Below are 26,790 nucleotides of genomic sequence, written 5' to 3' on the forward strand. Positions count from 1 at the left end.
ATATGTCAAGAGCGAAAGTTTACACATTTAATTTGCAACTGTTTTACCAGAACAGCTCAGTCCACTCCTTCAGTTTTGGAAAGTAATCAGCTTATGTTAGGGGAAGTTACCAGATCCTAAGCAAAAGTATCATTTTTTTAAATTTTATTTCATAAGAGATTAAGGCCAGTTTTTCAGTTAAGAAAAGGTGGATATTGCAAATGAGGCAATACTGCACATTAGAACATTAAGGATTTAAGATAACAACAAAATACACATGTGCCCTAAAAAATAGCCGGAGAGAAAAGATTATGAGCCAAATTCTACTCTCAGATATGCTGGTGTAAATTCCAATGATGCCCAGAAGAGCTGCATCAGTCTAAAGGACAGGAAAAACTGGCCTCTAAACTTCAATTCCTACTTCTGGTTACAGCCTCTGACAAATTAGAGTGTTAGTAACAGTTAAGAGAAAGGGTTAAGGAGAGGTCTCAGTCCCATGGTTTAACTGCATAGTGAGCACTCCCTGCCCAAATTACAGCAGAGTGTACATCCAACAACAGATGCCATTTAGACAGGGGCTTTCCTTGCCCTGAGGTACAGTTCAGTTTGTCCATTCTACTGTGCAATTACAAAATCAATAAAACATCGCTTTGAAACTCCCTGGACTAGTGCCGACATGCAGACAGTAGTCAAGCTGACATTTTTTGCTGTTTCCGTTATTACTACCGTCAAGCATTCTGAGAAGCAAGACATCAAAACCCAGTCACGGGCTGAAAACAAAGAGGAAAAAAAAAGGTAGAACTGAAATTTCGTTCATAATATCACGTCAGTCTTTGTGCAATCATACAATACTAAACATACAAACAAACAACAAAACCTGCTCAAAAATTATCAAAGAGGGCACTGGAATATACAAGTGTGTTTTTAAAAAGTATATTTATTCCATCCCCCTTTGTGTCTAACAGATTGCTATTCCATTGCAATTTTTAGTTGGGTTTTTTCTCTTCAGAGCACCTCACCTTGGTGGCAAAGCCCCTAGCACTTCAAGATCAAAAGGACATACTAAGAAGCAAACAGCAAAACCCACTGTGCTTGCATGTGCTAATGAATGCTGAGATATGAACTCTACATGAGGGAAGGTGGGGTTGAAATCTATCCAGCCATCTATTTCTGAGCATGTTGTCTGAAACACTGAAATATACATAGGAAGCTGGAGCATGGTAGGAGTGGAACCTACGTGAATAAGAAGGCTATAAAAAGGAGGTTCTGTAAATACATTAGGAATAAGAGAAAGGCAAAAAGAAAGCGTAGACCCACTACTTAATGGGAAAGTAGAGCTAATAACAGATAACACCAAGAAGGATAAGGTGTTTATGCAGACTGAAGCAAAATAGGCATTAAACAGATTAATTGTGACCAGACGCTTAACACTATTAATATTAACAAAGGGTATGGAACACAAGACAGAATAGGGAAAGAACAACTTAAAAGAATATTCAAAGAATTTACATGTATTCAAGTCAGCGAAGCCTGACAAAATTCATCGTAGCATATTCAAAGAACTACCTGAAGCAATCTCAGAACCATGAGTGATTACCTTTAAGAACTCCTCGAGGGCAGGTGAAGTTTCAGAGGACTGGAGAAGGGCAAATATAAAACCTATCTTGAAAAAGGGGAACAAAGAGGACCCAGGGAATTATAGACAAGACAGCCTAACTTCAATATCTGGAAAGATTCTGGAACAAATTATTAAACAATTAATTTGTAGAGATAAGCAATAGCCAATATGGATTTATCAAGAACAAGTCATGCCAAATCAACTTACTTTACTTCTTTAATAAGTTACCAGCCTAACAGATGGGGTGGGGGGGAGCAGTAGATGATATATTTTGATTTTAGCAGGGCTTTTGACACAGTCCCACATGGAATTCTCATAAACAAAAGGAAATGTGGTCTAGATCAAATTACGAAAAGGTGGGTGCACAACCGGCTGAAAAAACACAGACTCCGAGTCATTATCAATAGTTTGCTGTCAAACCGAGAGGATGCATCTTGTGGGGGTCCACATAATTCAATATTTTCATTGAATGCCTTGGCTACTGAAACGGAGAGTAGGCTTATAAAATCTGCAGATGACACAAAGCTGAGAGGCGCTGCAAGCACTTTGGAGGGCAGGATTAAAATTCAAGCCGACCTTGACAAATTGGAGAATTCAACAAGATGAAATTCAGTGAAGACAAGTGCAAAGTACTTCACTTCAGAAGGGGGAAAAAATGCAGTAATACAAAGTGGGGAATGACTGGCTAAGCAGTAGTACTTCAAAACAAGGTTTGGGGTTTAGAGTGGATCTCAAACTGAACAGGAGTCAATGATGTAGTTGCAAAAAAAAAAAAAGGCTAATATACTGGGGTGTATTAACAGCATTGTTGTATGTGAGACATGGGAGGTAAGTGTCCTGCTCCGCTTGGCACTGGTGAGACCTTGGATGGAGGATTGTGTCCAGGTCTGGGCACCACACAGTAGGAAAGATGTAGACAAACTGGAGAGTCCAGAGAGCAAAAAAAATTATTAAAGTTTCCGAAAACCTGACCAATGAGGAAAGGTTAAGAATCACATATGTTAAGTCCTGAGGAAAGAAGACCTGAGGGGGGACCTGATAACAGTCTTTAAAATACTTGAAGTCTGTTATAAAGATGACAATGATCAATTGTTCTGTGTGCCCACTGAAGGTAGGACAAGTAGTAATGTGCTTAATCTGCAGCAAGAAAGATTTATGCCAGATATTAGGAAAAACTTTCCAACTATAAGGGTAGTTAAGCACTGGAATAGACTTTCAAGGGAGGTCATAGAATCCCTGTCATTGGAGGTTCTGAAGAATGTGTTAGACAAACACATTCCAGGGACAGTCTAGGTATATTTGGTACTGCCTCATGGCAGGGGGATGAACTAGATGACCACTCGAGATCCCTTACAGCCCTACATTTTTATGATTCTATGAATGAATGCTATTTGAAAATAAAAATTCAGGAGTGTGGCTACAAAGAGGGACAAACTGAATTAATGTGTTCTGTAACTATTCTTCCATCAAACCAAACATTCAGATGAGATTTAACTGAAAAATGTAATCTGGACTTGCCAAGAAGAGAGTTTTTCCTCATAAAATAAACCTCAGTCTAAAGATACTATAAAACTCTTCTATAACAGTAAACAAAAAAAGTGGAAAATTTAGAAGTGAGGGTCTTAAAATACTTTGTACAAATTTCATTAATTACCATCGTCAGGTGTTTATTTTTCCACTCAATTAATTACAACATATTCAAATACTCATTTCAAACTCTAAAACCTGGCATGTACTCTCATCATCCCACATCTATACTTATATCTCCAGTAAAAACATCTAAAATTCTTCCAAACTACTTCTACTGTACTTGAAAAGCTATAAAAACTTGTCACTCTGGAATATGAAGTTCGCTATTTATCCACAAGCCAGGTACAACACAGGAAGTGACTCTGCAAGCTTTCCCCAACTGCCTGCCACAAAGACCACAATCCTGAACTGAAAAGACCACCCTGGGAATAAGAAGCCATTCAGATTTCTTACCAGCTAATTCCTGAATCTTCCTTAAATAGACATTTACAAACTTGACATGGTGATTTTGTGATGTGAACTACTGTCTTTATCCATTAATGACCTGTTCAGAGGTCTTTACTAGTAAGGAAAAAGACTACATGGATGAGTTATTAAGGGTGCTCTTCACTCTGTCTCAGTGTTACATGACCATTAAAAACCTTTTACATTTTATAAAGTTTTATAAGAGCTGCTTTAATAATTAATTGAATTTCCCTACACTCGCAGATTTTAAACCGGAGCTCTGACAATAAAATAAGTAATAATATTTTGCACTGCTGTGGCCCCTTCCATCCAAGGATCTCTATAGGCTTAATAATAATTAGTAGCAGTATCATGTATTAAGCAAGCCTTACAACAATAGAATTAGTGAGGTTAAAAATAGTCTTTACCACATATTAGAGAAGGCTGGTATGCTGTATTCATCACAAAATAGTCCAAGTAACAGAAACTGAGAAGATCCCTGAGTTTGGCTTGTAGGAAGTAGTGCGACTTGCTATCTCAGAGCAACATAAAATGGCCAAGTTTTAACCCGACGCCAGAGAGGATTCAAATGGAAACTGCAATTTAAACTTAATCGCTGCGCAACAACTGGGGCATCATTATGACAGATGCAAAACCAAGCTGTGGGTGCCTGACTGCTGATAGATCACTTTTGCTTTAAAAGTACATCATATGTCAATCACAATTAAATTCCTTGTGCTCATCACAGTGGCTTGCAACCAAACGATCAGAAAAACTAGTTTGAGTTCAACCAATGAAGTGTTCAAAGGCTTCCCACTCTGCTCTGTATCTGGCATTAAAAACCAGACAAAGAACTGGTAGGAGAGACTTTGAAAAATCACTAGATGGTCAGCAGAGAAAGACCTGTAAACCAAAATAAAAATAAGCATTAAAAATATGCATGCTGTACAAACAGACAATAAAGAAGATTCCTCGCTGGTGCAGAAAGACCTCTATAACTCACCACTGGCTTTGAATACTTATGAGCTATCAGGTATTTCTTCACCTTGGGTAAATATAAATCATTCACTGCTGAAACAATTTCCCTCTCTTTCCCCAACCAATATATGGTGTGTGTGAATGTCTTGTATATAAGCCCACCAGCACGCTGTGCTATTCAAATACACATTAGAGCTCACCAGATGGTAGGGCCTGCAATCCTGACTCTGTTGCAGTGAATTAGGAGCCACAGTGTAACCCATGAATGATGAGCCTAAACTGTAAGTGGATTCTGCATAGTTTTATCACCCATACCAAAGTATTACACTGTCTGCTTGTCTTATTATTTAATCTGTGCTAGTTTGTAACTGTATGCCACGAGATTGTTTTTCTTTTCTAGGAATGGAGCTATGGAGAGAGGATTTAAATTTGTTGGATACAATATATCCAGTATGTACACTCAATAGGCACGTGATTTCATAGAACTATGTGCATAGATAATGCACGTGTTCAGTTCCTCACCATCTCACTCAAACATGTGACTTGAAATCTAACCTCAGCAAGATTAAGATGTTTTACCAAAAGAAAAACAAAACAAAACAAAAAAAAACACTCATGCACAGTTAGAGCCTATTGTCTTACTTGTGCATACGAAAAATGAGGTTGGAGTTCAGGTTTTGTGCTCAGGAGTGAAAATGAGGGCTTGCAAGCACGCACAGTGGATTGTTCTGCGTTGGCTTTGAAAGTGAGTCAGTTGTGAAGCTGTGTACATCTAGGTCAGGGGTGGGCAAACTATAGCCTGCGGGCCACATCCGGCCCGCCAGCCGTTTTAATCCGGCTATTGAGCTACGTGTAGGGGCAGCCAGGGGGCTCCACCCCACACTCTGCCCCCACCCCAAGTGCCACCCCCACAGCTCCCATTGGCCGGTAACCATAGCCAATAGGACTGCAAGGGCGGCACCTGTGGAGGGGACAGTGCACAGCAGAGCCGCCTGGCCATGCCTCTGCGTAGGAGCCAGAGAGGGGACATGCTGTTACTTCTGGGAGTGCTTGAGGTAAGCGCTCCCCTGAGCCTGTACTCCTGAGCTAACTCCCCTGCCCCCCAACCCCCTGCCCCACCCCTGATCCCCCTCCTGTCCTCCTAACCCCGTGGTCCCAGCCCAGCGCACCCTCTTACACTCCAAACTCCTCATACCCAGCCCCACCCCAGAGCCCACACCCCCAGCAGGAGCCCTCCCTGCCCCAGCCCACAGCCCCCTCCTGCACCCTAAACTCCTCATTTCTGACCCCACCTCTGAGCCCGCACTCTCAGCCAGAGCCCTCACCCCCTCGCGCACCCAACCCCAATTTTGTGAGCATTCATGGCCCACCATACAATTTCTATACCTACATGTGGCCCTCAGGTCAAAAAGTTTGCCCACCCCTGGTCAAGGTGCATGTTTAGGTTTTAAGATATTTGGCCCATAAGATGTAGGAGCAGAGGTTAGGGAGGACGTGAATGTTGGGTTAAACTTGTGATTTCCTGATCTTTTACTGATATTGTAAGAAAGGAATGAAGCTTCCCATCCAAATTAACCATGATTTTCAATAAGTGCATCAACCTGTCTTTTTTGAGCAGAGGAAAACACTGGGCTGCCACAGGAGGACACAGCAGTCTCTGGAGAGGAGCTGCAAACTCGGGGGTTGAAATCCTGTCCCTAAGGAGTAAACAGGAGCTCTGCCATTAACGTCAATGGGACCAGGACTTTGCCCAGGGTCTCTGACATTCTGGCCTGCCACGATCACGGTCTCCACGCCCCCTTGTAAGTGTTAGGAGCGGGAGGGTTGCAACCTAGTTAGACAGACACTCAGCTTCCAGACCCAGACGTCTACCCTCCCTCAGAAAAACCTGTCCCGGTTTGCAAAAGGAGGGGCCTGGTTTGACAGACCAGAGAAGCTGCTGAGGCTTATTAAAAACCACAGGGTGGCCGGCGGGTAAGGTGATGTGAAGGATTATGGAAGAAAACAGGAGGTCCACAGGTGGTCACAGGGCTGGGGATTGGGCAGCGAAGCCAAGAGTTTGGCAGGGAGGCCCACTGCCCAGCATGCTCTCTACCCCCATTGCAACCTGTATGTTGTCTTCCTCCCTCAGCCAGGCTCCCCCTAGTTAAAAGCTCCCTTTTGCAGTTACAGGCTGAGACATGGAGGGAGAGAGCCTACTTGAATCCATCCAGTGTCAGCCGTCTCACGACTTCTCTCCCAACACGCATGCACGCGCGCCATCCTCTAACATCCAGACACACCCACACCGGACTGACTCAGCCGACCCAGTTATACATCTACTCATCCTCTCCCGCGTCCCCTGCCCCCGAATACTCACCATCACTTAGCCACTACATACATCACTTCTCTCCTCTGCAGACTCCTTTCCACATGCACCCAGGAATATGGGAGGGTGGTGAGGGACAGGAAGACCCACTCCCCACCCGCCAAAGCAGGGCGGACTGAGAACTGAAGGATCTCTTGGAGACAGGGCCTGTTTCTCTTCCTCCTGCTCCTCATTCTGGGAGGCCTGGAGGAGGCTGTTCATTTCCCCTTCCTCCCCAATGGATGGGCGGGCGGGGGGTGGGGGGGGAGGACAAGAGGGACATGGATGCTATTGGCTCTGCAGGTCCTTGTGTCATCCACTATACAAGCAGACCCAAGTGCCTCCCTTAAACCCCAAGTCACAGTAGGGAAGACACTGAGTGTTCAATGTCCTCCACTGCCATTTGCTTGACACTGCCAGCACTGGTTGGGGGGGGGGGGGGGGGATTACTCTCTTTGGCAGCTGTCTCCTAAAACCAGGCCCAAAGCAGTATTTTCATTTGTCTTTCCCACACACACACAGCTCCCAATTAAGGCCCTAATTATGAGCATCTGACAACAGGAGATTACATTCAGCTATTTGTTAATGATTGCTATAAAACACTGTCAATATACAGCCAAGTTCTCTTTTTCTCACTCCTAGCCATTTCAATGTTCCCACTGTACTGCAGGCTGTAGTCCACTGAATAACACTGAGTTCCTGTAAAACAACCCCCCCCACCCCCACCCCCCACCTCCCACCTCCCTTTCCTGGAGGACAAGAGGAATGTTCAAGGAGCAGGGCTGTATCCCCACAAAAGCTGGCCTAATTTAAAGTATTTTTTTTTTAAAAAAAAGTTATTTGTGGCCTTCTTTGGAGTGGGTTGTTTTGTTTTTTATTATTAAAGGGATGGGAAACCTCAAAATATTTAGATTTCAGGTTTGGAAAGCACACATTTGCTATCCAAAACTTGTATGAAGTAAGCAAATCCCTGGAAGCTACCAAATTAGGCTGAAAGTGGCCTGAGATTTTCAGATCTTCCCATTCCAACTCCTTCTGTACCATAAGAACATCTTCTCTGATGTTATTTCAGTCATTTAGGTTCCTGTCTTGGCTGGAAATCACACTTAGCCAAACAATTGAGACCATCAAAAAAGTTTGATTCAAGTTGGCTTCTAAAAAACAGTAAGTGTTCTGTTCAATCCCAGTTTGCCCATTCCAGTTTTTAACAGTACATTTCAGCACACTGAAGCAAGGTTACTTGTATATACTGCCCATTTCTAACTTCCCGATAGCACTGGCTGTCAATGGGGACAGCATCCTGGACCTGCAGCACCAAAGCACAAGCTCCTTGCACAGACTTGAGCAGAGGAAGTAACTCCTTCCGTTGTGAGTAACCAGCGCATGACTATCCTTTTTGAGGAGGGCCACTAGAGGGAGACATGATCACACACAAGGAAAGAGATTCAGAACTGCCTAAGGGATTTATGAGTACAAGTCCCAGGTAAAGTCAATTGAACTTGAGCTTCTAAATCCCTTGGACACTACAAAAATCTTCCCTAGACCAGTGTATTAACAAAATCGATTTCCACTCACTATGTCACATTATACACAGGTTTTGTTGTTGTTTTTTTGTTGTTGTTTTAAGTCAAACCCCACAGACTGTTCAACCCCAACCAGTTCACAATGGGGCATTCAAGAATGAGGGGGGATTTGATAGCTGCTTTCAACTACCTGAAAGGGGGTTCCAAAGAGGATGGCTCTAGACTGTTCTCAGTGGTAGCAGATGACAGAACAAGGAGTAATGGTCTCAAGTTGCAGTGGGGGAGATTTAGGTTGGATATTAGGAAAAACTTTTTCACTAGGAGGGTGGTGAAACACTGGAATGCGTTACCTAGGGAGGTGGTGGAATCTCCTTCCTTAGACGTTTTTAAGGTCAGACTTGACAAAGCCCTGGCTGGGATGATTTAATTGGGGATCGGTCCTGCTTTGAGCAGGGGGTTGGACTAGATGACCTCCTGAGGTCCCTTCCAACCCTGATATTCTATGATTCACTTTCAGCCAGAGGACTTTTGAAAATGAGTGAAGAAAACACAATGAAAAGGACTTTTGTCTGGCTGAAATATGCCTGCTAGAAATTAAATATGCCTTGAATAGTCTGTTCATAGATATCTGCTTATAAAAGTAAGGACCTGACTTTATCTCTTTGCTGATGTTGATGCAACTGAAGGAGTAAAAATGGACACATCCAGGAAATGATGGGAATAGGAGACACATGCTGTAAAAACTATATGATTCTGACACACTTGCAATGTTCTTAATGTTATTTCATGCTCGAGGAACACACCTCAGGTTTACATTTGAAACAGCTAGGCTGGTGTATGGTGCGAGCATATGTATATAAAGAAGAGGACTGAAATTATTTTTTTTTTGCCATAGCCTTGATAGAATAATAGTTGTGATTTCAAAAGGTCCACATGCATTCATATTAAAAAGCATAAAGGCAGACAAATTAGATGAGTGCAAAAGGGTAAGTTCCGGTATTTAAGCCAGTCTAATTTAAACTAAGTTTAAAAAACCATCAGAAGCCATCTGAATTTTATGACAGTCTTGTTTGTTTGTAAGAAAAAGGTGAGGCATCATTATCTTTTTTTTTTTTTTTTTTTTTTTTTTAAAGAAGCCTGCAATGGCACCTGTACTTGCGACATTCACTATCTCAGTTAACTGCACACTGTAGTTGCCATCTGTAGAGATTTCTCTCTCACTGAGAAAATGAATTACAAATTTTGACATAGCAAATATTGAGATGTCAAGCGACATCCACCATTTTCATCTTTAAAAAGTGAGAACCTTATCCCAGTTTTTCGAGCTTGTTGGCATTTGCTGTTCAATTAGAACAGTCATGGGTGGGATTTTCAAAAATGGAATTTTCAAAGCCACTCAGTTTGGTTGTCCAGATGCCATTAATTTTAATGGGAAATGGACATGTAAATCCTTTAGGTAACTTTGCAAATCTCACCTTAAGGCTTTAAGTGTGTGGCTCTGGCTCGCCTCAGAGATCCATCAACAGTGAACTGCATGTTTTTGAAAGTCTTCAATATAATTTCAAAAAGAAAGTAAGTCACAAGATACACAATATTGTGAACAATCCTTTGATACTGCTGTATGGTGAAAAAGTCATTATTGGGCCCTGTTATTTTTACGTCAACCATGGGAAGACAATATGACACAAGGAAAAAACACAACACTGAAAGGATCCTAACAAATGTTGCCACCACAGTGGAACACCAGGGAATAGTTGTGAAACAAAGGTGCACATGCAAACTTGGAAGCAATGAAGGGCACTGATAAATTTCAGTGGCATGTAATAGAAGGTCTGCTAGCTTGAATTTTAACTCACAACACAAGAGACAATTTGGAAGCTTGAGTGTAGGCTTATAACCCTAACTACTTCTTCCATTTGTGACTTAACATAATTGCACGTGTAATGCAGTCTGTGAGGGAGGTATAACAAATGTAGTAGTCATGCTCTCATTTTTCTGAAACTGTTGCAAGACAACACACTACACAATGCAGCATATGTACTGGCCATAAAGTTATCCAGACAGTTGTTTTGGTTGCCTGAATGCTGACTACAACCATGTCCTCTGGATGCAAGTTACTGGCTTTTACAGTTTCCTAAAAGCATTTCACTGGGTCTATTGAACAATGTGGGGATTGCAGAAAGGCCCTGATGATAGCAATGATGTAATTAAAAGCCGTGAGTGGAAAACACAAGTATTAGAATCCTTTTTCCAGCTATAAAAACTAATTAAAACATACTTTTAAAAATAGGTTTTTTTTTTAAAAGGTCAAAACCAAAAAACACTACCTCCCCACCGCTTCCCCGTTTCAATAACTTCCTGGCCCAATACCCAGGAAGGAAAACCCGTGCACCATAGCAGGTCTCTGAGCTGCCTATTCTTCCCAGGAGTAACACGATACAGAAATTCTCTCATTCGCTCAGAGGCTGAATATGGCCCAATTTGATAGTAACAAAAGTTACTCATGGTTGTGAGTGACCTACACGCAAGGAATTGGTGGTCTCAGTCCATTTCCGAGTGGAGAAGTGTGAACATTATCAAGCTGCATGGCAGTTTCTTAGCAGTTTCAGTAAAGGCTAAAGATCAACTCTGGTAGGCACCGAGACTGAAGTGAGCGCTCAACCATAAAGACGTCCCTTCAGAACAGTTCGCTCCACAACGAGCGGCAGTAACTCCACTGCAACTGCTCATCCTGTACCTGTTCTGTGAAAAGAGAGAATTTTGTTTTCCTGTTATGTCAGTCTAGTACCTTTCCGCAAGTTTTGAATTTGATTGAGACAGCATCTCTCAATATACCCAACAACTGTCAACTTTTCGCAGTATGAAAATTACACCTGAAGGAGGAGTCTGATTGTTTTCTTTTTGGCAGCAGACCAACAGCATTCAGAAACAATAGGGTGCTTATCTAGTGCTCTGCATTTTCAAAATACTTTGCAAACATTAAACAAACTGAGACGCACAATACTATGGTAAAGTATAGAAGTACGATCCTATGTTGCAAATGGTTGAGATAGTATGTTGAAAAGGTCTTACCCAGTAACTGCTCTTTTGACCAAAACAGTATTACAGTCCTCTCTATTTATGGCTGAGTGAAATTCATCCACAAAGATGCTGTTCTTCTGAAGTATTTTCCAATCTAATTGGCACTGAAATGAAAAGACCTTATCAGGACAGTGAGAGCTAGGTGAAATCCCATGTCCAAAAGCTAAAGTGAAATAAAAATTCAGTAACTTTTGTATTAAGTAATTCTAGTACAGCATTTGTGTGGTATTAAAACTTGGGTTTGGGTGGTGGTGGTTGTTGTTTTTTTTGGGGGGGGGTGGGGGGAAGGGAGGAGGGAAGGAACACATTACAACATCAACTGGCAGTATTTCTGGCAATGAATTAAGCAGCCCACATTAACCATAGTTTGCAGCATATGTAGTCAGCCTACTTCCCTATTTTAAACGCATAACGATTAGAGTTGTGTTTGAACACATCTGGATGTGAGTTACTCCTGATAGTTGCCTCTATACCCAATACAGGAACTTCCTATGATGGCACATTAACAGAGCATTCCAAGCACAGGCATGTTGCACAATGTTTCTCCAAGCATGAGCTGTGGCCTCAAACAATCAAGGCTTTTTTTTTTTTTTGGGGGGGGGGGGTGGAGAAATGATCAAACCGGGGGTGGGGACAGAACATCCTGCGTGAAACCGCATCCTGAACAAGCATCACCACGATTCACTGTAAATAAATACTCTCTCCTTGCAGCACTTCCGTCAACTGTCACTGCCTTGGCTCCAATCACCTTTCAAGTCCAAACAGGAAAGCAGAGAAAAGCGACTGAGATGGCAGATATGAGGTTTAATTTGCTTTTCACTGCAGTTTTCACTGGTGGTGTGCTTCCAATTCGCTGGGATTGCCAGCTGCCTAGAATCACTCCTGGACCCAGTTTTTTCCTGTTAACCTTCATAATTGTATTATTATGGGCAAGCCCACAAACTGTGCTACAAAAAGCTGTAAAAGGTGCAGCTTCTTCCTTTTATTAGATAAGCAGCCAGATTCAAACCCTGCTGCTGCAGGCAGAATGGCAGCTGCGATTTGCTAAAGATGTTTGGTCACCTGTGTTTTACACAATCCAAGATGTTGCGGTTTAAAAAAAAAAAAAGTGGGGGCAAGGAATTCAAGAATGAAATAAGTTTGACCTCAATTTTCTGGGAAATTTATGAAAATATACATGATTGGAAAGATCAAAGATGTGGATGGATAGCAACAGTGGGCTGGTGCAGGAGAGGTATGATTCGGAGCTTATTTTGTACTTGCACATCAGGCTTGCGGGGGTGGGGGGGGGGGAATGTCACATCTACACCCGAGGTATTTAGTCTTAGCCTCCAAGGCAGCATGCTGCCTCTCTCCAACGCCCCCTAGTGGACAGTGTAAACCAGCATTACAGGCGTTTTAGGACGCCTTGCTGCAAACCGGGGAAAAGTGAGGCAGGGCTGGCATTTACACAGGAAGAAGAGGAGTAGTAGTTCTCAGGGGAATTCTTCTTTGAGAACAAAGGAGTGGGTGAAAAACTTCATAAACCGAGTCAGACAGGACATGATCTTAGAGTGCCTGCCCGAGGAGGTGAGAAACTGCCTTGGCAGACACGCACCAAGACTGGGTCGGGTGGGGCATGCTGTGATGCATGGGATCCCTTCCTCATAGCCACATGCACGCACAAAAGGAGCAATTTAATTAATAAAAAAAAGAAAAAAGTAAAAATGAAGCATTGCATGTGCAAGCAAAGTATTATTAAAAGCTGTAATGTCTCACCAGTTCCTATGAAGTCAAGTTCTTACAATTCACTCATAAGAATTTAAAGACAAAATTACATGCTTGGTAATACTCTGGGGAGTACACTTTTCTATGTGGCCCATTGTTTATATATGATGCATGGGTTCGAGAAAGTGGCATTGTTAAAGGGATCGTAAATTACAAAGGGGGAAGTTTGACTTTTTTCAGAAATCCTATTCCAGACAGGGCTTCCCTCTGCAGCCGATGATTGATTGTTTGTTTGAGCAAATGAATTAGCTTGGGATCCACAGCACACACTGTAGGGTTTTCAAATTGCTCCAAGAGATATTAGCACCCCCACAGAGTTGCTCTAGAGAAGCGAACCTATTGTGGCCTGCACTGCAGTTGTTGTGGTACTAATTCCAAGTGTGAGTTCTTGATTGGGAGGGGTGGGAGCTAAGATAATTTTTTGAGATTGAATTTTGAATATTAAAAAGAATATAACGGGTAGGGTTTATGCAGTGCCTTTTACAAAGTTTTTACCTGGTGCAATTTGGTTTCTTAAGTTTCCTTCAAGCAACATTTGTTGTTAACATGATTATTTAAAACAAATGTATTTCAAAATGTGGGATTGGGCTGGGTTCCGTGTAACTTACAGGGCTAAGCATGGACTCCAGAATTTCTTAATACCCTCTACACCCTTCACCCCAAAATATGTGAAGTAACTAGTGGCCTGCCCCTTGCAAAGCAACCACAATTATTTCTTTGATGAGGCAGAAATGTTTTCCATCTAACGTGCGTGGGCTGGAAACTTAGACTCCATGACACTGCCCAGTTCCATTTCAAACACTATGTCAAATTTAAACAAAGGGGAAAAAAGCCTGTTGTAACAGAACACCCAATAAAAATGTACCAAGCACTACAGCTGACTACCTATTGAGACCAAATCCTGCAAATGCTTCTGAAAGTACAGACATTTATTTCTGTGTAAAGTCTCTTGAGCAAGGGTCTGTAATCATGGATTGGGCTCTAACTCAAAATCTTTTGGGCCAAATTGTCAGAAGTATCCTGCAGCACTGAAGTCAATGAGAGTTTTTGTCTTTAACTTTAATTTGGAGCAGGATTGAGCCCATACCTGTTCCGTGTTTATGTATTTATCCATAAAGGATAAATGGTATTAGTGGACTACTTTATTTTTTTTTCCCATTACAGTATATCATTCATATTGATGTCACAAAGTTCCAGATACAATTAAGAATTAGAGGAAAACTATCTTTCAATATTAATTTATGAACTTAGGTGCAAATATGATACACCAAGGGCCAGATCCTCTGCTGGCATCCAGTGACTACAACAAAAGTATGCCAATTTACACCACCTGAGGATCTGACTCTACAGATCTAATTTATCGCAGATAGTTACCACCTTCAGAATTTAAGAATAAATCATCATGGATTAAGCCTTAGCAAATCTGCTTAGCAAATTTGACTGTGTTAATGCCAGTACATGTATTTTAGCATCATTCATTTATAATTGTACAAACGTTATTAACTAACAAGATCAATGGAATATAAGTTATTACCAGAAATAAGAAAAATTACCTTTTTTTATGTCAGAAGTTAATGTTTGCCAATTTGTGATGGCTCATTTAGTAGAAACACTGTTGAAGTATTATACTACAATTCCACTTACAGCAATTCACTAGTAAATATATGGAATGCTAATATATACAGCATTTCCACCCCCCCAGAAACTTTTCAACTCCGGAAGTGAGTTGGGATTATTCAATAATGCTGAAGATCTTTTCCTTCCTTATTGTCAACATGAGCTTTTGGAGGCCAATGGAACTCTAAATAACCATTTACGCTTAGTAAACTGTTTGAATGTATTTCCCGGATGGAGGGGAAGTGCTAGGATTAAGTCAAGCTAATGCTTTTGAGAACTCATGACCAAAAAAATTGTAACAATACATTTCCAGAGCATGTGTCTGTCTTCCATGGTTCATGGAAGACTTCTACTATGGGTGTGTTCAGGAGACCATCCTAATGGTTCGCTGACCCACTGTTATGGAAGCTTTAGAAAATGTATGTCCAACTTGAACCTAATCTGCTCTAATTGACATCTCTGACCCAAAGCATAACCAGGCCTATACATTGGGGTTCTTTAACACCCAGAGCCTGGGCTGGGGGGGGAAGTGATCTATGCAGCTGCAACAGGATTGAGCCCCGCTGGGTCAATCACGTGAGCAGACCCGCACCGATTCTGGCCCTGCTAAAGGGCCTGTGGGTGGCAGCAACAGAAGTTCTGGTCAAACCACACACACATCTATTTTGTTCCTTACTTGCTTTTCCTGTGGCTAGGTGTGCTCTTTCCCCAGCCTTCTCCCTTCGTGACCTAGAGGGGATTAGAAAAGGAACTCAAGCTAAAGTGGTTTCAGAAGAAGTCTGCCCTCCTTTACATGAGGTGGATAGAGAAGGGGACTACAGGTCCCCACCACCATTGGATGCAGAGTGTGTCTCAGGTCCCTTGCTAAATGGAGAGGGATGGAGTCTCCCAGGCAGGGGACACCAATTCATTATGTGGAATGTGATGGTAGAATCAGGCTAGAGGGGGAACGCCTTAGGATTTGCCAGCCAAGGCACCCCAAGGTGGGGTGACAATTTGTTAAATAAAGAAATAAATACAAAAACCCCAAGCCTTCCCAAAGCCAGTCCAGGCTGCGTTCTGGTGCCAAAAAGAGACCTGAAATAGGTTCTAGGAGGCTGTGCTAAGAGCAATGCAATCAGGAAAATATTCAGGCTGAAGCATGACTGGAAATACAGGAAGATGAAAAAACAGGGATAAGAACTGGGGTAGAGTTCACAGTGGTAAAGGACCACTGATGGAGTTACGATGGGAGGGGAGACACAACAGCAGAAAGAGTGACTGATCTGTTGCAATGTGCACTGCATAATGGGTAACTGGATTTACTAGGCCCAGAGGACAGCATGCAGGGGAAACAGCACCACTTCACCCAGGCAATTCCGGTCCATACTCTCAAACTTTGTTGGAAATCAGTTGAAAGATGTGGGGGCCACATAAGAAATCACGACCATCTGATTTAGCACAGACCGGGCTAAACGGCTGAGAAGCTGCTTTATGAGCTGCAGTAATCTTTAAGCAGAAAATGTGCATCAATCAGATCATCCAGTGAGGTAAACCCATGCTTATTCTGTAGCCTAACCATCATCCTATGGCCCAGAACATCACCCAGGATGTATGTGCCATAGCCAAAGGAATAAAAAAATCTCCCCTAATCTTCAGGAAAGAGTTAAACCACAGGCTAGCCAGAAAGATCCAAGAAAGGTTAAACTGCATTATTTTCCTATCCTGGATCTGAAGTGCCCAGCTCTTTGTGGTCTCAGAGCTCTGCATGTGTTTTAAGCACTGTAGGTCATGAGAATCTTGTCTCAATGGACCTCCAGGTTTGGCAAGCATCAGCAGACTGTATTTGACGCTGAATAGATTGCCTTTCACTTAAAAAGTGACTGGCACTGCCATATGATTCAGTTTTCCTTGTAACAGAGCAGCATACAATTTGTTCAGAACCAACCTAGCTTTTTATGGAGCTGGCACAAAGGTTCTTTAAAAAATCATCAGTTTGCCGAGGCACCAACCACTCAGGGGCTGCGTAGCTAGTTACGTTTGCCTTAAACTGGAACAAAAATGTAACACTATCACTCACAGGCCGAGAATTGAAAACTATTTTAAATGACTCTTCATAAATTAAATACGTCAACCAAAGCACTGACATCTGGACAAACCAAGAATGACGGCACATGCCCTCTCTGCTTGAACACAAGAGATACATAGCCAGTGCAAGGGTTGGGTTGGGGGTAAGAAGAATGGTGCAGCTGCAGAGACCAGCATATTACAAAGCTCTGCAGAAACTCTGAAAAGGCTCTTTCTAACATTTGTGAACATCCCTCTCCCATCGGATTCCCCCGCATGATCTGGGACACTGACACACACTTAAGGGTCATTAGCACAACACAGAGAAATCAACTTCTCATATTCCATTCTATAAGGCACCCCAGAAAAAAGTGAAGCGAACAAAACAGGAATCACGGAATCTGTACCACGTAATTCAGAGACTATAGCTGGGTCTTTCCCCCTCTTTGCCCTCAAAGAAATCCACTGTAAATGAGCGGCTATTTGATTAGATAAATATTCATCGCATTTATTTTTGAAAGAGAACATAAAACAAAATCAAGGGAAAGAATGATCCATGGAACATGTGGTAAATACACATTTTATAAATCCTTAGAGGTTTACCACCCGCACAGAACATGGCACTTATTTCCCTGTGTATTTACAAATCCAGACTTTCAACAGAACATTTTAACAACAATCCAGCACATTGAATAATACCATTTAGCAAAAAGAAAACCAGATTTACACTGTACTGTACATTTAAATACAATTTCATATAGTTATAATTTGTGGTAATTTGGGGCCCAATTCTGCCAACATTATACATCTTAATACTACCTTACAAAAGAAATAAATGGGACTGCTAATGTAATAAGGTACTGCTCAGTTTGAGGAAGGTAAGCTGAATGAACCTTTCATTTCAATACGCAGAATTTAAAAATAGAAAAATAGCTTGATACAAAAAGGCCCGTTTCACCGAAGCTCTTTGTTTATTTTGTAATTCTAAACAAATGCATGCAGAATAAAGCTGTGGATATTTTTTCCATAGTCACAATATATGATTTAGAACATGCTTAAAAAAATGTCTACTGAGGTAGAACTTTGTAAATGGATAAAGAATAGAGAGACCAATATGACACACTCCTGTTCACCCACATACAATCTTCTGTGCAACTTTACTTACTGTTCATAGCTCATTGCAACTGAGCAAAGCTGTCTCTAATGTCATACAAATTTGGATATCAGCTGTCCTATGCAAATTTGACTCTAATTATGTATGCATTACTGAGCTATGAAATAAGTCAGTGTGTTGTGCTATGTGAATACACATCCCGCTCTTGTTTTTGAGCATAATAGTTTTCAGTGTCTGCTTGACGATCATATCCGGTGGACTATTTTTTTGTAAGCAACCAAGAGACAGAAAGAGTCCTTCCTCTGCTAATTTTTAATTTTAATTAAGACAGTGTACACTTAAAAAAAAATCCCATTCTAAAAGCAGCATGTATTCTCCCTAAAGGAGGATCCGAAGGGGAAACTGAAGGACTGCATTTTTATACCATGCAATAAATTAGCTTAAAAAATATGAACAAACAAACAAAAACAATTACTCAAAACATTTTTGTGAGCTAATTATGTACTAAGCAAGAAGTAATTTTACCCTTATACACACATTTTATGTTTTGGGCCCTTCTATTTCATGTCTCTTGACACCTTTTCCAATAATCCATCTACTTTATATTGGAAAGCCTCACATGAATAAAACTTTATGGCACTACAGGCATTTAGCCTTCCACTGACATTCCTGGCCTGTTCAATTCTGCAATTCAATCAAAATCAAATCTCAAAATCCTCTTGTCAGCCAGCACTGCTTTCATATGCCCGAGCCTTGTGTAAGGATAACTGCATCCAATCTTTCCCCCAAGCAGTGCTTATATTGTTTTATTACAGTTCAATGAGTGGAGTTCAAAATTACATGCAGCTGCCTACTACTGTGGTCTGTCTGTGTTACGCATGGACACAAGTATTGCCCACCAGGCTTGAAATCATTCACTTACTGGTCTGGCAAGAAAGACTGTGAGCTCTTCTTTGTATGGAAGAACATCCTGCCTGCTAGATCTAAAGAGGGTGATGTTAACAGATCAGTCCCTTTATAAAAGGATTGTGAAAGCCCTATGAAATGCAACTCAAATGTGCTCAATGTTAAGCATGTGGCTACTGCACATAAAAGCAAAGATAAACCTCAACATGCACTACTCATTCTCAGAAAGCTTGTGAAGGAAGATAAAGGGCTGCAGAATAAAAAGGCATCTTATGGAGGTTTTTATATGTGTTTTAAATAACGACGCTTCATTTAGACAGTTTTTAATCTCTCCCCTCTCCCCCCCCCCATTATCTTTTCACTGAAACAAAAGGACAGAAACACAAAGCTAATTAAATACAATTTAATCAGATGAACAATGCAGCAATTCAAAATCCAATCGCTTAAAAACTCCTGCTAGTGATAGCTTCTGTACAATGTAGTTGTAGGGAGAGATACCATCACTATAGAACAGGATTTCAATCTGACACTCCCAGGGGGATGGAGGCAAAGAAAGTGTCAAGAGGCTCCCTCCCCCACTAAAACATGACTACGAGGCAGCAATAGACGTGGACTGAAGAAAAGCAGCCCATGCGGATACACATTGTCAAACTAAGTATTGGTAGGTGAACTTGATTGCACATCCTAATTCATGTGCTAACCCATGCTCTCTTGCTCTATGTATGAAATTCCATTGCCAGTACGAGAGACTTAACATTTCTAAAAGTAACATAACTAGCCACTGCATCATCATTTAGGGTTAGTTTGCACTCAGCTTCCCATCACAATTTTCCAGTACTATAACACTTAACATCAAAAGAAAAACTCCTTGTGTCAAAGACTACCCATCAAATGTTCTACCATGACTAAATCATGGAAGACCTGTGTGTCATATAGGGGAAGCACCACATATAGTTAGAAATCCCACCGAGAAAAAAGCTCTCTCGGAGATGAGTCCATTACCTTTCAACACATGGTTAACTACACAACAAGCCACCTACCTTACGACAGCATCACAAGAATCAAACCTGTGCACTTGGAAAAAAAAAACAAAAAACTGTACACATGCAAACACCCAGTTTGTCCATAAAGTTACTGTGCACATGGGTAATTGCCAGTGCAAGTGGCCAATTAGATCATACCTGATCATCTGATAATTACCAGATTTGGATGCACTTTTGTGATAATATGTACATATTAGGTGCCTACACAAATACTGCACGTGCATAAATGCCTACACAAACGTTATGTTTATATGTCTGATAAACAGGCTGCATGTGTCCAGGTCCAATACAAATAGGATCCTATAGCCTATAAACAAACAGATGTCCTAAAAGATTTATGTTTGATATATTTGTTCAGTTGGAGATCTGGCAATGTCTGCCAAAAATTGAGGGTTTTAGGGACAATGGCTATTTTAACCACATCTTTCCTACCCAGAAGTTATCTTTTCATAGAGAAAGCAACGTTTCTCCAAAAGATGGGAATTTGGATTAACCGGTACAGTATAAAGATTCTCACTGGGGGAGCTTTCTGAGCCCACTGCTACAACCATCTTTTGACCACCCTATATTAAAATGCTCCAGATCCAGATAGCTTTGGACATGAACATTCAGTTGCCAAAACCAGTGCAAGGATAGAAGTTTGCAGCTTCAGCAACTCCAAGATACAGAAAAAAAATCAGACAGTTAGAATGGAATGCAACTCTGTTTAATCTGTTGGGAAGGCCAATGAAGGGGAACTAAGCAGGAAGGGGAGATGGAATTCACCCGACTACAACCAATGGACAAGGCCACATAGCTGCAATGTAGCCCCCTCCACGGTTAACATTTCAATCTCTAGCTTGGAACATCCCCTTTCTGGGGATCCTGTGTTGTTAGATCTTTGTAATCACAGGCTCCATGGGTTCACCATTAGCTTGCTCCCAAATGCCACCTGCATGACTGCTTATGTGGTGTTACTAGGGAGGGGCTCTCCCAACAAAGCTTCTCCACTATCTCTGCTTAGTCCCACAGTGGGGTTTACAGAGGACTTTGGGCTGTCCCCGTGCAACAGTGAGTTGCACCCAGGAAGAACAATTCAAACAGAACTAAACAGTCAAAATAAGGATTTCACCTGAATAGAAGATATTGACTGAGCCCCAGAATATTATAGAATCTAGAATTTGAGGCAACTAACTTAAGTGTATGCTGAGATTAAGGGGGAAAAAATACCTCATTCCACATGCATACGTGCAGAAAGTGACAAACACCCGTGCCTGTGATCTGAAGTATGTTTAGCAGACTACACACAGAAGGCCAAAGTGTAAACCCCAGGATTCTCAGCATGAACTCATCTACAGCTTTGCTATAGAGCCAAACAGACGCACGTATGAGATTCACAGCTCTAAAGCCTTAATCAATCCAATGCAGATCATTTGAGATACTGAAATACTCATGACCAAAAATTTTATACCAAACCAACAACAGTCTGCTATGGAGGGCCTCATCATTGCTAAGTATATTCTTCCTTACCTGGAGGAGAGAGCAAGATATCTGGTGTAACTCTAGAAGGTTCAATCTTCAACCATCACTAATCTCTATTTGGCACGGTCGACATTAGGAAGATGTGCATGCGGGGGGGGGGGGGGAGACAGAGGAGGCGGAGGCATGACATGGCTTTGCACCTCTATAATTCTCCTCCTCCAAGCTCGGGCTGGCTAAGGACCGGTTTGGCCCAAATGTAATTTAAGAGCCCCCTTAAGGTTGTTCTAAATTGACCAGGCTGCAATAGCCTCCAAGACCTTATTATGCAGCTGGGGCTTGCCAAAGCACAAGATGCTCCAGCCATGCCTCTGGCCACACCCCTACAACAACAAGCACTGTGAGAAAGTGTCATAAAACTCCCACAACTCTACGCCATGCAGAGAATATTGCTTGGAAGCAGCAGTCTTCAGTTGGCTGGTTATGATGGTTTTCTGGCCCTCTATGATACATGTCCCAAAGGTCTAGTGCATTTATAATTCCCATAATACTTATATGATGTAGAAAACAAAGACTGGTTGAAAACCCTAAGAAAATAAGTGTGAAATCATCTGAACCTGAGACTTGATCAGGGGATGGACTGTTGATGAGGTTAAGTGTTCAGCAGAAAGACAGTGAATTATTTACTTGTGTCCTAGCCTCACTAGCTAATGTGCAGGAGAAAAAGATTTTTCCAAGCCAGCCTTCTTCCCTTCTTCTAATAAAGATATCCCTACAGAATTTTGCACTACCACCACCACTTTGCTCTTACAGTCCATCACACCTTCCAGCTGAGGATATCACAGTGCTTTACAAGCACTAAGTCAGGAAATGTTGTTTGGAGTCAGAAGATAGTGGAAGCTTATCTGGGGTCCTCCTTTTACAGTCTATGGGAGTAGTACTGTTTAGGTGTCCCATTTTAACATTTACCTTGTTCTATATAGGTCTTGTAACATGTTTGTAGACTGAGACAGGTGCAGCGAACACAAATACACAAGTCATTTAGGCTCACAATACACACCTGCGAAACCAATAAGTATTAGCCCCATTTTACAGCTAGAAAATTTAGCCACTGAAAGATTAAGTGACTTGCCTAAGGACAGCCAATAAGCCTGTGATACCATCAATTAAAAAGCACAAACTTCCTGATTCAGAGGCCAGCCTTCCTCCCTAAAACTCTCTTTTGAATTGCTAATATAATCAACTTACATCTTTGGGGTTTGAAAACCCACTTCTAACAGCATCTCTGGACTAAGCAGGGGAATTCCAGATGGGAGTCTGAACTTCTTCCTGTTCCATATGGAAGAAGGATAAAGCACTCAGGGTAGAGAGAGAGCGCCTTAGCAGTCACTTCTCCACCCATACAATAAAATCTGTTCCAATTACACAGGTAGTACCCACCACCAGAAACTTTCCACACATCATATATGCAAGTTACCATTTCTCTCAGACAATGAGCAGATAAAGCTTCAAGATGCTTTCTCTCAAAAAGCAGACCCACGTGGATTTATAGCATCTGAAAAAAAAAAAAAACTAATTCTGGTGTCCACCCCTTTGCAAAGCAAACATTTACATTTTAGCAGGAAAAGCCTGACAAGTTGTTATAACCTCTTCCACTCCCTCCTTTCTCTCTCCAACCCCCCACACCCTGTAGCCTCCCTTCCCCTCCCCCCACACCTTTTCCCTTCCTAGTCTTGGAATACACCACATCTTTCTTACTTAGTTACAAGAAGTAGAAGAAGCTTGGAGGGGAATCGTAGCCTTGGGTCTATTTCACACACTTCCAGGATCCACCCTCCAATGGCATACACAATCTACCCAGAATAAACTAAAAGGCGTTCATTTGGACTGTGTTTCTGGATTTAAATGCTCAAAGCATTTTTTCCTTCTCTTTTCTTTTGGCAAAGACTACACAAAAGACTTGTTACAGGTCAGGTCCTAAATGTAGGATGACACAGCATGGTAACATATTGCAGCACATCCTTTATGGAATTACAGTCTTAAAAAAAAAACATTAAAAGAACGTTAAAGTTGCAAAATATAGCACTCAAAAGTTAGGCAATGTCAGGATCAAAGTTGCCTGTGCAGTGTTAATTCACCTCTGTTGTGTATGTGCGCATTATGATACAGTCTTCAACTACATGAGGACAGACTATTTTTTCCACAGGACCGTAGCCTCATTAATTCAATGAATGGGTGCTGTGACGGAACATACCCGAGTATTCACACTGCAGTAACAATCTTTCTACAATGTATGCCGTGTAAGGGATCATTTGAAAAGCCATGATTTGCCAGTCAACATTGTCCTTGTAAAATAAAAGTGATAAGATTCCCCTGTATGATGATATTAACACATAATCCAAACCCACAGCCCCGCCAAGGCAGAAGTTAGCAAAGAGTTCTGTTCTAAACCAGGGAATGTATGCTTGCCCTAATTTGCATTTAAGGAGCAAACACAGTCATCGTGCAGGGAAGGGAAACAAAGGAAACCCAAACAGATGGAAAACAAACCAGTGGAGAACTTCCCTCCACATAGACTGTCTCCTGGTTCTCACCTGGAAATGTCCTTCAAGAAGGGGGACCAAAACAATAAAAAAGAGGGGCAAACACCCCAAGACACCCCCTCTGCTTCCCTGACTATCACATTCTCTGCACCTAAGATGACAAACGAAACAGCCATTGGACTAGTGGGGCAGGAGGTCCTGCCCTGAAGAGTTTGGTCAGTAATCTTGCTGGAAGCATGTGGTCAGAAATTTGATTGAATCTAATACAGTTTGTTAAATTAGGCACTAGAAAGTGTTCTACCTTTATTATTCTTGTAACCATTTCTGACTTTTATGCCTCGTTACTTGTACTCACTTAACATCTCTCTATTTAGTTAATAAACTTGTTTTATGGTTTTATCTAATCCAGCATGTTTACGTTTAGGTGTCTGGATAACTCTGTTTAGAACAACAGGCTAATGTTTATTATTTCCTTAAAGGAATAACAGACGTAACATATTTGGACTGTCCAGGAGAGGGCTGGGCAGTGCAAGACATACATTTCTGGGGAAGTGTGTGTTGGGGTCACCCTGCAGTACAACCAAAGCTAGTCAGAGCCAGGGTGTGACACAAACACATCTGGCAGTGACCTGCATGCTGGTGGCTGGTCGTGAGCAGTCCTGGTTGGACGCTACAACAACAAGGCACTGAAAGACACCCCAGAATTCAAGGAAGAAGTGACCCCCCCCCATCTGGATTGTACCCCCCCCCCAATCTGGAATATCACAGACTGTTATTCAAAATTTCTTTTTATCTTCATTCAATGTGCAGCCCTAGACCCTATTTAATGAACCCCATTCCAAACCCTGTACTGAATATAAAATTATTTATTTCATCCTGGGCATATCTATGGTGCTCTTTATGAGGGTTTTTCAAACACTCATGACACTTATATGAGATTAAGCAATTCAAATGCTCCTGTGAGATTAGGTGGTGTTATTATCTCCATTCTACAGATGGACACTTGACCTTAATTTCTCTGTAGTTTCAGTTCCCCACTAATTTGGGGTGACCAACATTAGACACCTAGGGCCTCACCATTCTCCCAGAGTACTAGCATTTTATATCTTCAAAGCACAGCTCCAATCGACTTCAATTGCAGTTATGAGCACTCAGTATTTCTGCAAATCAGGCCCTAGATGTCTTATACTGGGCCCTCAGAAAAAGAGGAACAAGCAATAAGTGGCCAACTGTGAACTTTTTGGTTTAAGTGATTTGCCCAACATCACCCAGGGGTCCTGGGGGGCAGGGGAAACAAAAACAAAAAAACAGTTGGTGATCACACAATTAAAGAATGCTTCACAAGGGGCCCAAATTAAGGTTGCACAGGCAACCTTAACTCTGACATTTCTTAAATTTTGACTGCTTGACTTTGCAACCTTAAAAGAATGTTATGTAGTTCTATGTAATTTCCTATCCACAAGAAAATCTGAAATAAACAAATAAATAATCAAACAAGCATAGATGTTCCATCATATGGAACCATACTGACCCCCAACTTGGGTCATCAGCAGAGTTTGGACCTTTAGCTCTACAGTGCAGACCTCTGCCAGCTGAGCTAAACAGAATAACTTGTAGCAGCAGTAGGCTGTTATCCTCTCAGTGGACAGTCACTAGAAGGGGACGAGATACACATTTTACCAGTGGATTTTACAACTATTTGCTGACTGCAAAGGAATGCAGAGACTCAGGATTCCTAGGTTCAATGTCAGATTCTGTAGGCAAGTGTGCCTTAGCAGTTATAGGCCCTTCTGCCCATGCCCCGCAGCAAGCCTGCCCCATTCCCTCTCTGCACCTGTTACTTCCCCTCCTGTTCTCCTATTCACTCCCCCCATTGACTCCTGCCTTCCCCCTCCTCTTTTCCCCAACTCTCTCGTTCTCTCTCTCTCTCTCTCACACACACACACACCCCCCTCCTGCTCCTCCTCAACCTCTCCTTATCCCCCTCCCCCTCCCACACACAGCAAATTCCTCACCCCTTGCATTCCGGTCAGGCAACTTCCTCCCCCATGCAGGCTGAGCATTGGCAGGGCAGCACTGAGAGCACTAAAGAGGCAGCCCCCCTACTGTCAGTTTTGGTGCCCAACACTACAGCAACCCCCAGAGCAGCAACTGCAGCAAAAGCCCCGCTCAGCCCCGGGCTCTAGGGTTGCCAACATTGTATTTCAAAAATAAGGGACTGTTCTCGAAGCACCCCGCCCCACTCCTCCCCCCAGTATCATCATTATTAGCATTATTATTATTAAAAGATAAGCAGCACTCATCTACGTTCACCAGGGGGTATTTCATGCTGCTTTTTGCAGCACTCAGGAACTCCTGATCTGGTTGTACAGAGATGAAAAAATAAAGGGGCGTCCCCTGTAATAAGGGATTGTTGGCAACCCTAGTCCCCACAGCCCTGGGTTAAAGCATGCTCAGTACAGGTGAAATCCGCTGATAATTTAGGAGGCCAACGCTAACAATGCTTTACTGAGCATGTGCAAGCTGAGCTTTTTTGGAAGATTCTAACTTTGGATGTTTTCACAGGGATGGCATCCCTGACACCACAGAGACTCTTTGCCCATTTCCAGGTCCCTGCTCCAAAGCATGGAGGTGCCTGAGCTTCAGAGCAAAACAGCTGCAAGAAGTTTTTTATTAAAAACATTTTTCCCTAACCTCATTCTCAGGAATGTCTGAACCATTTTAGCTCAAGCTTTCAAAACAGGGTCTGCCTAAGGCTGAACTGAGGACGGAAAATTTCAGCCCAAATGGCTAAAT

The 26,790-nt window shown here is 42.0% G+C and overlaps 1 protein-coding gene across 9 annotated transcripts in view; it reads right to left on the reverse strand.

Annotated features, from left to right (window-relative positions):
• FOXP1 (forkhead box P1) overlaps positions 1 to 26,790 on the reverse strand; it is a 494,830-nt gene that overhangs the window by 370,599 nt on the left and 97,441 nt on the right. For 7 of the 9 annotated variants that reach the window (XM_074957494.1, XM_074957490.1, XM_074957489.1 and 4 more), the window contains one exon: positions 11,492 to 11,604. The exons of the other annotated variants lie outside the window; for them this stretch is intronic. The gene's annotated coding sequence lies outside the window, so the exon portion shown is untranslated. The remainder of the gene's footprint in view (positions 1 to 11,491; positions 11,605 to 26,790) is intronic. 9 annotated transcript variants of the gene reach the window in all.

The sequence above is a fragment of the Natator depressus genome, chromosome 7, assembly GCF_965152275.1.
Source record: "Natator depressus isolate rNatDep1 chromosome 7, rNatDep2.hap1, whole genome shotgun sequence".
Lineage (NCBI taxonomy): Eukaryota > Metazoa > Chordata > Testudines > Cheloniidae > Natator > Natator depressus.